We start from the raw sequence: 15,517 nt of genomic DNA, 5'->3' as shown, positions 1-15,517 counted from the left end.
GCATTAACAAAGAAGAAATAGGGATAAATGCAGACAACATTCTCCTTGGAATTAAAAATGTTCTTTTACACATCTGAAGGCAGAGCTAGCTAATTATCGTAAGCAAGAGGTAAGAGATCTCTTTGCCAGAACTGTCTTCCATTATTTCAGAGCCTTATTTTCTAGGAATTGCTTTTCCTTTGCTTTTATTAAAGTCAAATATTTCTTTGACACAGAGGCAGTATAGACAATGTTTTTTGTGACACAAAAGTCCTGAGGATGGTGGGGTGCTGTTGAATGGAGTTCTTATCAGAAGACTGGTGAAGAGAAAACTGTGTTATAAGTTCTACCTATTCTCTTGGCAAAGGGGGAAGAGTCAGGTAGAGGGGGTGAGGCATAATAATAACCTTCTTAGAGAGTTGGGGAGGAGAGTGGACTGGTGAAATCAGTGGAAACAGTGGACCAGAGAAATCTGGAGGCCAAGAAGGGGTACTGGAGACATCTCTGGTTTTGGAGTAAGGAGAATTGTTGCATTAGGAAGATACTACTCTCTAAGAGTTTGCTTGGACAAAGAGAGCATTTGTGTGTCCTGAGGGCCAGAATTGAGGCAAATGCATGAAAGAGAGAGATAGTCACCAAGAGCATCCCCTTAGAGCATTAAAAAAAACAACGGGGTGCTACTTAGAGGCATGGTAAGATTGCAGCAGTAAGAGAATTGTTAGGAAATGCTGGGCTGTGGAAGGAAATACAGTTCATTTCTCCTACATTATTGCTGGGAACCTTTAAAAACTCCAAAAAGCAGTCCAAATGAGAAAGTCAGCCCTGAAAATTGACTAAGCCTAGGAAATATGAAGCCATCTTATGAAAATATTATTTAAATATGAATTTATTATTGGTTTGATTTCGTTACTCTTCCTTTTAGCTTTAACCCTAGCAGGATCAAACATAGCAGCAAGATAATATGTGAGTGTGAAAGAAGCAGCAGCCAAATGCAGCCTCTATAGTCATTCCTAGCTGGGGGAGTGGGGTGGGGTAAGGTAGGAATACGATCTTGGAATGAAAATGTAAGCGTTGGTTAATTACTGGACTTAATTCTCTAATTTATGCATTTAGAATGTGTTTATGGTAAAGTAGGACTTTCTATTCCTAGATAAAGCAGAAAAGCCATATAAATTGCCAACATTTTCATCCGGAGGCGGTAAAGAATGTTCTCCACTGTGCAGATATAAAGGACAGAAGGAAGTAAAAGGTCCAGCTGCTTTAGGGAGATCATTCCATGAGTTTTATGTTTACCAACATCAATTACATTAAATATAAAAACCAATATCAAGTCCTACTTTCAAGCAGATCTATGGATGTTGATATTGTTCACTGGGAATTATATCGTCTCTTTAACAGCATGTGACAGTTTGAAGATTTTGTGGATCCCAGAAAAAAATCATGTCCTTAGAGTTAATTCATTCCTGTGGTTATAAACTCATTGTAAAAGGAACTTTTGATTAGATAATGTTGATTAGATTGCTTTAGTTAAGGGCATTTGATTAGATTGTGGACCATGGGGGTCTTAATCCTCTTACTAGAGTCATTTATAAATAGTGAACTAAAAAGACACAGGTGGAGAGAAAACCTGCAGAGATGGAGAGAAGAAACCCAAGAACACAGAAAGGAAACTGTGAGAGAGGAAGCAGATAAAGCACCCAGAAGCTGGAGCAATGAAACCCAAAAGAGAAGCAGATGCCTCCATGTGCCTTGCCATGTGAGAGAGGACTCCAGGATCACTAGTGGAGTCTCCTGATGATGTCTTCAATCACAGCCTCAGTAATATAAGCTTTTAAGCTAATAAATGTCCATTGTAAAAGTCAACTTATTTCTGGTATATCACTCCTAGTGCCTTTTAGCAAACTAAAACACAACATTTACTAAAATGTTGGTTTTCAGTAACATCAAATATTAACAAATAGAAAATAAAATTTTGTTAATCAAAATAAGATTTCTATGTCCATATTTGAAAAGTTATATATTATTGAACTATCTGATTTAGTATTAGGCTCTTAGAAACCCTACTTAAAAAATACCCAAATCTCTTCAGCTTAAGTAGTAACCAAAAAGACATAGAATAAAAGAATGAGCTATCATTATTCAAATATCTAATAAGCAAAGATTTAAGTAAAAAGGTAATGATCTGCTGACTGTAGGTGAACAGAGTAAACTCAAGATCAGCTAGCGGGATTATAAACTGGTACAACTATCCTGAAACATAAATGGAAAAGGGGGGAAATGCATTAGGGCCTATGAATTCTTATCTTATTGAATTCAGCAATTCTAATTCTATTTAAAGAAGAAAAAGATATTCAAAATAATTATTAAAAATTAGCTACTCACAGTTATGTTTTCACATGGCAATGAAAGTTGGAAAGGCCCTAAATAACTCAATTTAGGGAAATAGTGTTACCAAGCAAGGGCTTGTTGCCTGATGTGAACAGAAGTCAATACTAGAACACTAGGATTTCAAAGGAAGAGAGTTTATTATGAGGCAGTCATCACGGAGACAGGAGTTAAAACACATCATCTCCTAAACTGAAAGAGTACGGGATTTGTATTTTTCTTAGAAGAGATTGGTTTAGGGAAGTGGAATAAGCTGACTCAGGATGGGATGAGATGACATAGGTCTAGGGCAGGATTAAGTGGAGCATGCGTAAAGCAAGATCATGCCTGCTCTTACACTGCATGATTAAAAACATCATTCTTAGCAAGACCAAGGGCAGAGATTTTAATATTATAATTAGGTATAGATAACTTTAGTTTAGAATTTTGTTGCTTTGCTCATGTACAATAAGAGGTAGTAAGAATTTTCTGATTGTTTTCAGTTTGAACTGCTGATACGGTGAAAGTAAAACCAGGAACTGGGTAGGATAAGACATTTCTAAGGGCTAGGATGACTGCTCAGGTCCTTATAAAGACATAGCCTGGTGATCAAAGGAGAGGTCTAGAAGACAACATAAAGGGGCTTGTAGTTGATTCAATACCTGCTTATGAAACATCATATTATAAATCAAGCACCAATTAAAATTTACATTTTTTAATTCTGCCCAATTCTGCTTCCATTATACTCTCCCAGAAGTAATTCCAGAGACAGCACTTCAATGAGATTTTTGCACACAAATCTCCATCTCAGATTTTTTTTTTTGACAATCTGTTCTAAGGTAAACTAAGTCTTTTCTCTTCTTCCAAGTTCTTGTCCCTTCCTTTAATAGAAAGTACTTACTAGAGGCAAACACTATTCTGAAACTGGAAAGCATCATTCTCTTGAAGGTTTCTCTATTTTTACTGAATACAAACACATTCACTGCATATAGGATTTTAAAGTCAAAGAAATGGCATTCAATATTACATAAAAATTTGTATTTTCCTTTATTAACTAAAAATAGTTTGAGATCATGTATGTTTATGCATACATTAATATTATTACATGTATCAGTATTTTAAAAAATCATTTTAAAATTTCATTCCCCTATTTATGAAGACACAAGTTGTCCCAAATTCTTTGATATGACCAAACTGCAATTAATGAATTTATATTTAAAAATGTTGCTATAAACCTGTCCCTAAGTCATATGTGAATAAATTACCTAGAATTTGGATTGTTGGGTTAACATGTGTAAGTGAGGATTTAAACAGAAAATAAGAAGCCACATCGTGTATTTGACACCAAGCAAACTGGTTATTTAAATGATGGAGAAACTGAGAGTGAAACAAGTGATGGGGAAGTAACCCAAGTGCAGGACGCCACTACAATGTCTTTGCTGAAGACTCTTTGGTATTACTAGAGATTAGGAGGTATGGTCCACTGACTGAAGGTGGAAACATGGAAGAAATGCTACCACTACCAGAAAAGTTGTCCAATTCTGTGAGAGAAAGAGGAAATTTTCCAAGCTCCTTGACATACCTCTAGTCTACTCCTAGTGTCTCTGATTAACCAAACATAGCTGGAATCTCCTGACATGGATCGCTGAGAAATGCAGACTTAAAGGGTCATTTCTCTTGAGATATAGAACAGATTAGAATAAAAGAAATGAATGGATTTGAGAGCAAACTTGTCCCAGGCCATCACAATTCATCATTGTTGGTACTCTATATATTTAGCTTCATGATTCTACCTGATAGGAGTCAGCTATTGATTATATAAATGGACACATGTTCCTCCTTTCCCTAATAAGTAGATACACAAAAACCAATCAAGCATATTCTTCATCAGAGTCCAGAATCTTCATGGGATAAACAACTTTCCCAATTTATTCATGAAATGGATTCTATTGGTCTGTTGACCTATGTGACAAATTGTAATGTTCACCTCTACCAGCATACCATATAAAAGTTGTAGAGAATGGAAAAATAATTGGTGAATGTATATGCATTAAAATATGGATAAGTATAGCAGACTTCATTTCTGTAGTTGATTATGAGAACATAGTTTATATTTATTATTTTCTTTTTCCACTATCTATTCATCCTCACCTTTTCCATATCCACTTTTTTTGACTGGTAGGCTGTCCATAAGTTTTACCTGAAAATACTACACCATCATAAATATTGTCCTTATTGGGCCTCTGAAGTCTTTTTTGCATTCTTTTACTATAAGATATGGAACATAACATGTGCCCTAGTGAAATTTTTAGTTTCTAGATATGGTCCCTAGTCTCTCAATGGTGTAGCAACAACATGATTTCTCCTTGGTTTTCAAAATCAACCTTAGAACCATTTCATTGCCTAATACATAGTGACATAAGAAACCCCTAAAGCCCCCAATAGGTCTCAGTCTCAACTTCCATTTTAAAGTAAATATTAGTGTTTCCTAGTTGAATCCTTCTCTTATGAATTAATACCTTTATTATTTCTCAGCCTTGGAACTATTGACATTTTGGACCCAATAACTCTTTGTTGTAGCATTTTGCACCTTATAATCCTTTCCTGTGGTGGGGCTGTTCTGTGCACTATAGGATATTAAGTTACAACCTGGCATCTATGCGCTTGAGGGGAGGGGAACATGCCACCAGGGTGTCATGATTTGTGAAACCCAAAAATGTCTTCAGACATTGCCACATGTTCCCTGGGGTGAGGAGCAGTGGAAATTAGCTTCCACCTGAGAACAATTCTTTTAGACCAACAGACCTCAATATTGTGTCAATACAATAAAAAAAAAACCTCTGAATATTAATATTACCTGTTTTATTAGGCAAGATTCTATAGGAAGGCAACCAGTAGGAGATATATAGCTAAATATATTGTGTAAATATTGACTTTTTTATGAATTATTTTGAACAACTTGGGGAGTGACAAGTACGGATTCCGTTGGACAGGTCGGAAGCCAGGAACTCCTATGAGGATTTTTGATGAATTCTCCAGGAGAAGCTGGTTGGCTGAAACAGAGAAGGAAAATTTCCCTTCTGACATTTGAAGTCATCACTTCTCCCTTTAAAGTCTTCAACTAATTTAATGAGACATCTCTCATTGCCAAAGGCCATCCTCTTTGTTGATTGTAGATGTAATCATTCTTAGATGCAATCAACTTACGGATGATTTAAATCCACAAAATATCCTCAAAGGAATAACTATCAGGTCAATCCTTGCTTGACCAAACTGGATACCATAACTTAGCCAAGCTGACATGTGAACTTATCCATCACAGGTGTCAAGATATGGGATTTCTATTTTGATTTAATTTTCTATTGGGTCACAACAAAATACTAGAAACAGTGGCTTACAGCACAAATTTATTACCTTATATTTATGTCAGTGAGAATTCTGACGTAGGTTCAGATGGGCTAAAATTGTGTCATCATCAGGACTGTATTTCTTTTGGTTTGGGCTAAAATCTGTTTCCTTCCTTTTTCTAACTTCTAGAGGACACACATATTCCTAGGCTTGTGCTCCTGTTCTCCATATTCAAAGGTAGCAAAAACAAGTCAAGTTCTTCTTACCTCTGACCTACTCTTCTGCTTCCCTTTTCAACATTTAAGGACCCTGGTATTTAAGATAATCTCCCAATGTTATTTATTTATTTTTAAAGATTTGTTTTTTATTTATTTCTCACAACCCCGCCCCCCCCCCCCAGTTGTCTACTTTCTGTGTCCATTTGCTGTGCGTTCTACTGTGACCACTTCTATCCTTATCAGCGGCACTGGGAATTTGTGTTTCTTTTTGTTGCATCATCTTGTTGCATCAGCTCTCCGTGTGTGAAGTACCATTCTTAGGCAGGCTGCACTTTTTTCATGCTGGGTGGCTTTCCTTATGGGGTGCACTCCTTACGCACAGGGCTCCCCTATGCGGGGGACACCTCTGTGTGGCAGGGCACTCCTTGCGTGCATCAGCACTGCACATGGTCCAGCTCCATACTGGTCAAGAAAGCCCGGGGTTTGAACCACAGACCTCCCATGTGGTAGGCAGATGCCCTATCATTGGGTCAAGTCCACTTCCCATCCCAATTTTAAAGTTCGCTGGTTAGCAACCTTAATTCATCTTTGCCAGATAGGGTAACATATTTATAGGTTCCAGGGATTAGAATGTGGACATCTTTGTGGGATCATTATTATTCCTATCACCTATTTACAGAATTTGAAATTTGTAAATTTTCATGTGGAGTATTCATTTCATTAAATAAATGAGGGCATATGCTTATCATTATTGCCCCAAATATTGTCCTGTCCCTATTCTTTACATTTCTCACTTTGGGATTTCTATTAGATATATTGTTGGCTCTCCTAATTCTATGCTCCATGCCTGTTTCTTTCATTTCTTTATTTCTATGTTTTTCTCTCTCTACCTCCTCATTCAGAGTGATTTCAAGTAATAAAGACAATAAGAACCTGCTTTTACTAGATTTACTAACTACAATGCAGAATTATAACTTAATGAAAACAAGAAAACATAACTAACTCAAAAAATTGTTTTAATATTTGACTCTTATCTCTTGTCTCCCCACACACATTGTTTCTGAGTTATCTTACTCATTCATTTAGTTTCAGCATCCCTACTTGTCTGTTTAACCAAACTAATATTTTACACCCAAAGTGGTGAATAATATTACCACCTACCCAACTGTTAAAATCATGGTACTTTTCATGATCTTTTGTCATTTATCTCCTCAAAATTCAATATTCATCCACATCAATCCATTTCAATTTGTTATCATCTTGGCATCTGTTTCACCCCCAAATTCCTCATTTCTTATAATATTGTTATTTCTAATTCAAAGACTTGTCTCAATAATGTGTTTCCCTGTTTCTATTCTTGTCTTTCTTCCTATTGTCCACCAAGACAGACCTCTCTACATCATGAATAACTATGTTTCCTAATGCCAGAAGAATAAACACAAACATTTAACATAGATATGGGGGGGGGGATAGAAAGTAATTCATGAGGTTTAATATTAGGAGAAATATGAAAGTCTGAGTCAAGAGATGAGATAGGACAGCAACACAAACTTTGTGTACCAATACAAGACTATTTAAGACTATATTGCTGCTACCTTCTCCCTCTACCGAACCTACAGGTGGCTATCCTAAAAGCAATCTTTAACAAACCTTCTGCATGTAATTACCATATCAAATTCTGCTCACTGGGGAACCTAACCTGTTATAGTTGCTGCCATAAGAGGTCAGAGGAAGTAGATATTAAATTAGGATTTGGGAGCTGGATTACCCACTGTCCAGTTGACAGTGAGGATCCAATATCTGGTGGAAGGAGGAGCACAGATAACCCGTGGCACAAGTAAGAAATGCAATTGTAAAACTATTTACCGCTGTTGCACTAGGATGGGATTCCTATAAAAGGGACTTCACTAGCTATGGCAATGTATCAGGCATTAACAAATACAGGAGAAAATGTAAGAATGGAGTTCAGTGCCATGTCATTTGGCCCCACTTTGTGTTTTGTGTTCCTGAGTGTGATCAAGTTGGACTCAGATATGACATTTCTACACATGCCTCTTCTGTTACTTTTACTGGACCTGTGGTTGGTGCTAGGGTTGCTGCGTGCTCATGAGACCCGGATCTCCAGACTGACCATGTGACAGCCAGGCCCTGAGCCTCAGCAGACTTGTAACTCCTACCTTCTGGTTTATTGGACTTACCTTGGCCAGCTAATAGGGAGGTGAAGAAGGTCAACCACCACACCAGGGAGCCAAGAGTGCCTATAACTGCAAGGAAGAAAATTGCATCCATCATCCATGTGGAATCTAAGCCCTCTCTTGATATAGAGGTGGAGTAGACATAAACATCCCAGGGTCCACAGGATGGAAGAATGGAATATGGATTACAGTGGACTTAACTGATATTCTACTATGGAACTATTGTGATTAGTGATGGAAGAAATTGTAGCATTGATGTGGAGAAAGTGGCCATGGTAGCTGCTGAGGGTAGGGAGAGGAAAGAAGAGCTATGATGTGGGGGCATTTTCAGAACTTGGAGCTGTCCTGGGTGGTATTGCAGGGACAGATGCTGGACATTGTGTGCCCTGCCATGGCCCACTGGGTAGACTGGGTGAGAGTGTAAAATACAATGTAAACTATAATCCATGTGGTGCAACAGTGCTCCAAAATGTATTCACCAAATGCAGTGAAAGTGCCATGATGATGAAAGAGGTTGTTGATGTAGGAGGAGTGGGGTGAGGGAGGTGGGGGGTATATGGGGACCTCATATTTTTTTAATGTAACATTAAAAAAATAAAGCAGGAAAATAAAAGCATAGTGGAACTGAGTGGCTGTTGCTAAACTCAACTGAAATTTATTAAAAAAGATAAGAAAATCTGAGCTTGATTACTTGGAATTTAAAACCTAAGTGTGAAACCAGCACTATCCTTAGTAGCATGTAAACAGGTTTTTATCTCCTGTAGCCTGAGGCAGAGAAAGGGAAAGAGAAAATATAGGAGAGTGAAAATTTTAAGAGAAACTGAATTCCAAAGAAGATTAAATTCTCAACCTAGACAGACCTCTGTGCCAAGGTCAGGGGCCTGGCTGGAAAACTGAGAATCTCACATTCAGGATACCATCTGGCTTGGAGGCCATCTGGCTTGATGTACCCCCAAATCTTGAATGCCATGATTCTTAAACTTCTAAGGCTTCAGAAGTGGAATTCCTCTGTTGTAAGGGGTAGCACATTACCATTGCAGAAATCTCTCCCCTGCAAGAGATTAAGCACAGCCCAACACTCCAGTATTTACTGCTAATTCTCCTCTAGGCCACCACATCAAAAGCTAGTTTAAATCACATGTAATCTGGCTGGAGATATGCCATACCTGATAACAGAGAAAAGAGATTACACTGCAAAGAGGCGTCAGGATTTAGACAACACAGGCAGACAGAAACTGGAAAAAGGAGTATGGAGATGGGATCTGAGTGTGCTAGATCAAGGGTGTGGAATTTTTTAAAAAGTAAAATGGAAAGTTTATTAATTTGGGAATAGTCTCCTGAGATGCAGATTTAAAATATTGGCAAAGCCCCCAGGAGCTAAAGCTATTCATTAAGTGTACATGGTAAAGATTTCTTTAGTCCTTTACCCAAAGGCACTTTAGTCATATACTCTGGGGAAAGGGGACAAACACAATATTTTGAGAATTCTGAAATGAGGTTCAATTTGACTTTGGTTCCTGAGGATCTGAAGTGCCACCAAGACACCTATTAGATTGCAGGCATATGGGGACAACAATATGAATGGGGTTCTAACCGAGGTCTGGGTCAGAGTGGGTCATTTGTGTCTGGGCACCCATATGGAGGTCATTTCTCAATCTCTGAATATATAATTAGAATAGATACAGTTGGCAGTTCAAACCAACTTTGTTAGTCTATAGGATAAGTGTTCAATTAAGTGGGAAGACCAAGTGGAGTCTTCTGAAATTACTCACCTCTTCTTTGCCTATCATAAGAAAGAGAATATTACCTCCAAAGAGATGTGGCAGAAAATAATGCCACCAGTAAAGATCTAGGATGATGGAGTGGAATAGCCCATCTTATTTTTCTAACTTTTTTTAATTGAAGTTTATCATTCATACTTAAACATCCATAAACAATGTGTACAGCGTAAGTTGTGAATTTACAAAACAAATATGCATATCACTATACTGGGCTCCCAATATATTACCCACCACCAGCACCTTCTATTGTTGTGAAAGATTTGTTACAAACTGTGAACGAGCATCATCAAAACATTACTACTAACTATGACCAATATCTTAACATTTGGTGTGTTTTCCTCTAAACTTACCCAGTTAATGAATGACACCCTGTATTAGTATTATATAGTATATATATGGTACAGTTCATGATAGAATGTTCTCGTATTCTGTTAATCACACTCCCATTTTCTACAATAAAATTATGCTCTACAGTTCCATGCTTTACATAATCCATTCAAAGTATACACTCAGTGATTAACTTATTCATCACAGAGTTGTGCTGTCATAACCTCAGTCAATTTAAGAATGTTTTCATTACTCCAAAAGGTAAAATCCCATACCCACTTTTGCCTCTATTGTTGTCTTTTAGAACTGATACATGTTCTTTCCCATTGCAAGAAAAGTATTACAATATTACTGTTAACTATAATCCATAAGTTACATTAGTTGAATTTTCATGCATATCACCATATAATTAACACTTTGTAAAGGAAGAACATTTTTATATTATACTATTAAGCACAATCATCATTCAACAGCAAAATCACTGTTATGAAAATTCTACATTATTCTCTAGCTTTGTTTCAATTGTAATGTTACATTCAGAGACTACCCCTTTCGGCTACAATCACATTTCTAAACCAGCAGTGTTAGTTATACTCACTCTAAATGCTTTTCCATCAACCCTAACCCTATTCATTCCACACATTTACAATAAACCTTCTTAAAAATTCTATATACAATAAACATCAGTTCCCGTTTTCAACTCACGTTCAATTTCCTAGTAACCCATTCTCTGGGGCAGGGTTTAACAAGGGGTCAATGAGCTTGAATTTAAATTAAAAAAGACATTATTTTTGTGGGGACATATTGGTGTGGGTGTGATATATTTATTAAATAATACACAGTATAGTATGGACTTAGTAAGGGGTCTGTGGTTTTTAACTGACTGGCAAAGCGGTCAAGGAAGAAAAAAGGTTAAGAATCCCAGCACTAGAGATTATGTCCATGAGTTTACTCATCATTATAGTTCATATTAGCGAGGCCATGCAATATTTGTCTTACAATATGTGTCTGGCTTTTGTACTCATAAAGTGCTCAAGGCTAATCCGAGTTGGCATATGCATCCCAATAGATTTTATTTGTTCTTACAGCGGAATAGTATCCCATTGTATGTACTTACCACATTTTGTTTATCCACTACTCAGTTAATGGACACTTGGGTTGTTTCCATCTTTTAGCAATTGTGAATAATGGTGCTATGAACATCAGTGTGCAAATGTCAATAGCTGAAAAATGCACTTATTGAAATTTCTACACTTAAGCAATTTTGAAAATTCTAAAACCGAATGTACTGGATTTTTATTAATCTAATTTTAGAATTTTACTCTTTCCACTTAGATCCCTGAAGGATATTACCAGACCATCTCAGTTTTGCTTGCAGGTATAAGCTGAGGGTATGCTGGAGGTTGTGCTGGAGGAGATTGAAGAGCGGTGGAGGTCCACCTGGAAAGGACGCAGGACTCAATGGAGCAGACTGGGTACCTTTTCTAAGCTCCCCACCACCTGCCGCCCTATCGCTGGAAAAACCACTCAAGGAGCCGTAGCTATAATCCCTTTTGATAAAAGCCTCTTTGCTTTTGATACAGGAGCACTGCTGATCGCCCGTAAATATGTTTTTATAATTCCGTGTAAAGTTGGTGTGCACGCAAACAAAGTCAGTTCCCGATGGTTCCTGCTCTGTGGGGCCACGTTGGAATCCAGAAGAAATCTTGGGGGAAGGGCAGTTGGAACAAGTGCATGCTCCCTATAGGCTAGTCTGATGCTCAACCCTTCAGAGTCATTGTTACGAGTTGCCACTGCCATACAAGACCAAAGTGTGTGACCTGTCAATGTGTGGCACCACTGCATTAAAGACTGATGCTAACCTAGGGGAAAAAAACAAAAACGAAACCACACACTAGGCAAGATAACAACTCAAAGCAAAACCAGACAGAATGGTGAATCTGTAACTTTTCCTAAATCAAAAAGTTTGATATCCTTGAATCGTCTTTGAAAGGAGCCATGAAGACTTTGCACGTGCTAAACTGTGGTTTATTAGCAACTGAAATCAAGGACAAGACAGATGTGCTTAAGACAACACAGAACTGAGAAATTACTCATATACTCTTCATGAGACCCCTGGCATCACTTGTATTTTTTACTTGTTTTTCTTCTCGCCTTACCCTCTCCTTTGCCTTTAAAAACCCGAGTTCCCATTCTCACTTTGAACTGGTTTTGGGTGGAAAGATTCCCTCCAGTTCCTTGCTTCTGCACTCACAATAAATCACCTTCTCGCTAAAAGACATGTTGGTCCTTTGTGGCGCAGGATCTGTCAGAACTGTCTATTGGAAATATCAATTCTTACAGTTACAATGTCACTTTATATACTTGCTTTTAGTTCTAAATATATTCCTTGTAACTGGATTGCTGGATCATATAGCAGTTCCACACTGAATTTCTTGAGGAATTGCCAAACTGTCTTTCACAAAGGCTGCACCATTTTACATTCCTACCAACAATGAAGTATTCCTATTTTTCCACATTGTCTCAGGCACTTGTATTTTCCTGCTTTCATAATAATGGCCATTCTGTAAGGTGTGAAATGATATCTTAACGTAGTTTGACCTGCATTTCCTTAAAGCTAATGATGATGAAAATTTCTTTCATGTGGTTTTTGGCCTTTGTATTTCCTCTTTGGAAAAATGTCCATTCAATTCTCTGGCTCATTTTTTAATTGGGTTGCTTGTCTTCCTATCATTGGGTTGTATGATCTCTTTACATAAGTTGGATATCAAACACTTATCAGATAAATGCTTTCCAAATATTTTCTCCCATTGAGTAGGCTGTCTTTTCATTTTCTTGACAAAGTCTTCAGAAGCACAAAAGTGTTTAAGACTGAGGATCTTTGATTTATCTATTTTCTCTTTCACTGCTTGTGCTTTGGGTGTAAGATTTAAGAAACCACTGCATACCACAAGATCTTGAAGGCTTTTCCCTACATTTTATTCTAGGAGTGGTTGTTTCTTTCATGTTTAGGACTTTGATCCATTTTGAATTTATTTTTGTATAATGTGTGATAGGGGTTTTCCTTCTTTATTTTGGATATAGATATTGGGTCCTACTTCTCTCTTTTGGATACTCATTTCTCCCAGCACTATTTGATCAATCAACTGTTCTGGCTTGACAACCTTGTCAAAAATTACTTTGCCATAAAATTTTTTAATGTAACTTTATTCATTATTAACAATGTTGACCATCTTCTGATGTTTGTATATTTAAAATATTTCCTATTAGGTAAATATTCTATTCTTAGATTTTGAGATAATATTGCATGCTAATTACTTTGAGTTACAAATACATCTTGTCATCTTCACTGAAAATTTTTTCCAAGCCATCTTTTTACTTTTGATCAGTCTTTGGTTATATGTTTAGTTATTGTTTTATGTTTTTTTTTTCCCTCTAGGTCATTTTTTTTATTAAAGTTAATAGATCACAAGGAACGTTACATTAAAAAACAACAAAAAGCACATAAGAGATTCCCATATAACCCACTCCCCACCCCCCACCTCATCATTTTTGTAAATTGTATTTTTGAAGATATATACACCACAAAAAAGTGTTACATTAAAAAATATAAGAGGTTCTCGTATACCCCCCACCCTGCACCCCACTCCTCCCACACCAAAAACCTCCCCCATCATTGTGGCACACTCGTTGCACTCAGTGAAAACATTTTGGGGCACTGCTGCACTACATAGATAATAGTTCACCCTGTAGTTCACACTCTCCCCGGTACATTCAGTGGGTTATGGCAGGGTATATAAAGTCCAGTATCTGACCCTGAAATATCATTTAGAACAACTCAGTATCCCAAAAGTGTCCCCATATAACATCTCTACTTCCATCTCCCTGCCCTCAGCAAATACTGTGGCCACTTTCTCCACCTTGATGCTAAAATTTCTTCTATTACTGGTCACAGTTTTATAGTAGAATATCAGTAAGTCCACTCTAGTCTATATTTTACTCCTTCATTCTGTGGACCCTTGTATGGTGATGCCCTCTCCACCTCTAGATCAAGAGGGGGCTTAGATTCCACACAGATGATGGATTCAATTCCTTTGCTTGCAGTTGTAGGCACTCTTGATTCCCTGGTGTGGTGGTTGACTATCTTCACCTCCCTGTTAGCTTACCTGGGTAAGACCAATGAACGAGAGAGTAGGAGCTGCCACTCTGTTGAGGCTCAGGGCCCAGCTGGCGCATGGGCAGTCCCGAGATTCAAGTCTCCTGAGTATGCACCATTCCCAGTGCCAACCACAGGTTCAGCAAAAGTGACAGAAGAGGCATGTGTAGAAAAGTCACTTCTGAGTCCAGCTCTATCACACTCAGAAGAACAAATTCCAAAGTAGGACCCTCTGCCATGGCACAGAACTCCAAAACCATCTGCCATGACCATATACCTTGGGGATCTCCATAGCCTTTAGGAGAACCAGTACCTAGGGTTGTAACTACTTTGGCTTTTTCTGGGGTCCTGCTGAGTGTGCATAAGTGCGACCCTCCAATGACCTCCTGACTCTTTTTGGAAGACTCTTAGCCATATAAACTCATTTGTTTTTGCCTTTTCTACCTTTTATTCAAGGTCAAAAAGCAGTTTTTAACACTTGATCCAGCATGTAGGCTGAGATATTCTGCTGGTCTGAGTTGACCTTTTATTCAAGGTCTCTTTCTAGTTGCCTCACCAGGTAGTGGTTGGTAGTAATCCCTTGGGTTTGCCATAAATTTTGAGCATCTTTTTCTGAACACTAAATTCTATTCCATTCATCAACATGTCTTTTATTAAGTAACTTTTTTTATTTTTAAAGAAGCTTTAGATTATATGAATGTTACATAAAAAATATAAGGGATTCCCATAAGCCCTACTCTCTCTGACTCCCTTACCTTCCCACATCAGTAATATACCTCATTAGTATGGTGCATTTGTTATAATTGATGAATGCATACTGAATGAAGCATTGCTACTAATTATGGAATACAGTCTACATTATAGTTTACACTTTGTGCCACACAATTTTGTAGGTTATGAGAAAATATACAATGGCCTTTATCAGTCACTGCAATATCATGTAGGACAACTCCAAAGTCCCAAAAATACCCCGTATTACACCTATTCTTCCTTCTTCCATTCCTTAGAACCTCTTGTGTCCACTGCCTTTATATCAGTGATAAGAGTTCTTCCATTGCTAGAATAATAGTAAGTCTATAGTAGAATAATAATAAATCCACTTTAGTCCACTGTTCATTCCTCAGTCCTGAGGTTTTGGGGATGGAGATG

Source organism: Dasypus novemcinctus, chromosome 10, assembly GCF_030445035.2.
Source record: "Dasypus novemcinctus isolate mDasNov1 chromosome 10, mDasNov1.1.hap2, whole genome shotgun sequence".
Taxonomy (NCBI): domain Eukaryota; kingdom Metazoa; phylum Chordata; class Mammalia; order Cingulata; family Dasypodidae; genus Dasypus; species Dasypus novemcinctus.
Note: the sequence above shows the minus strand (reverse complement) of the source record.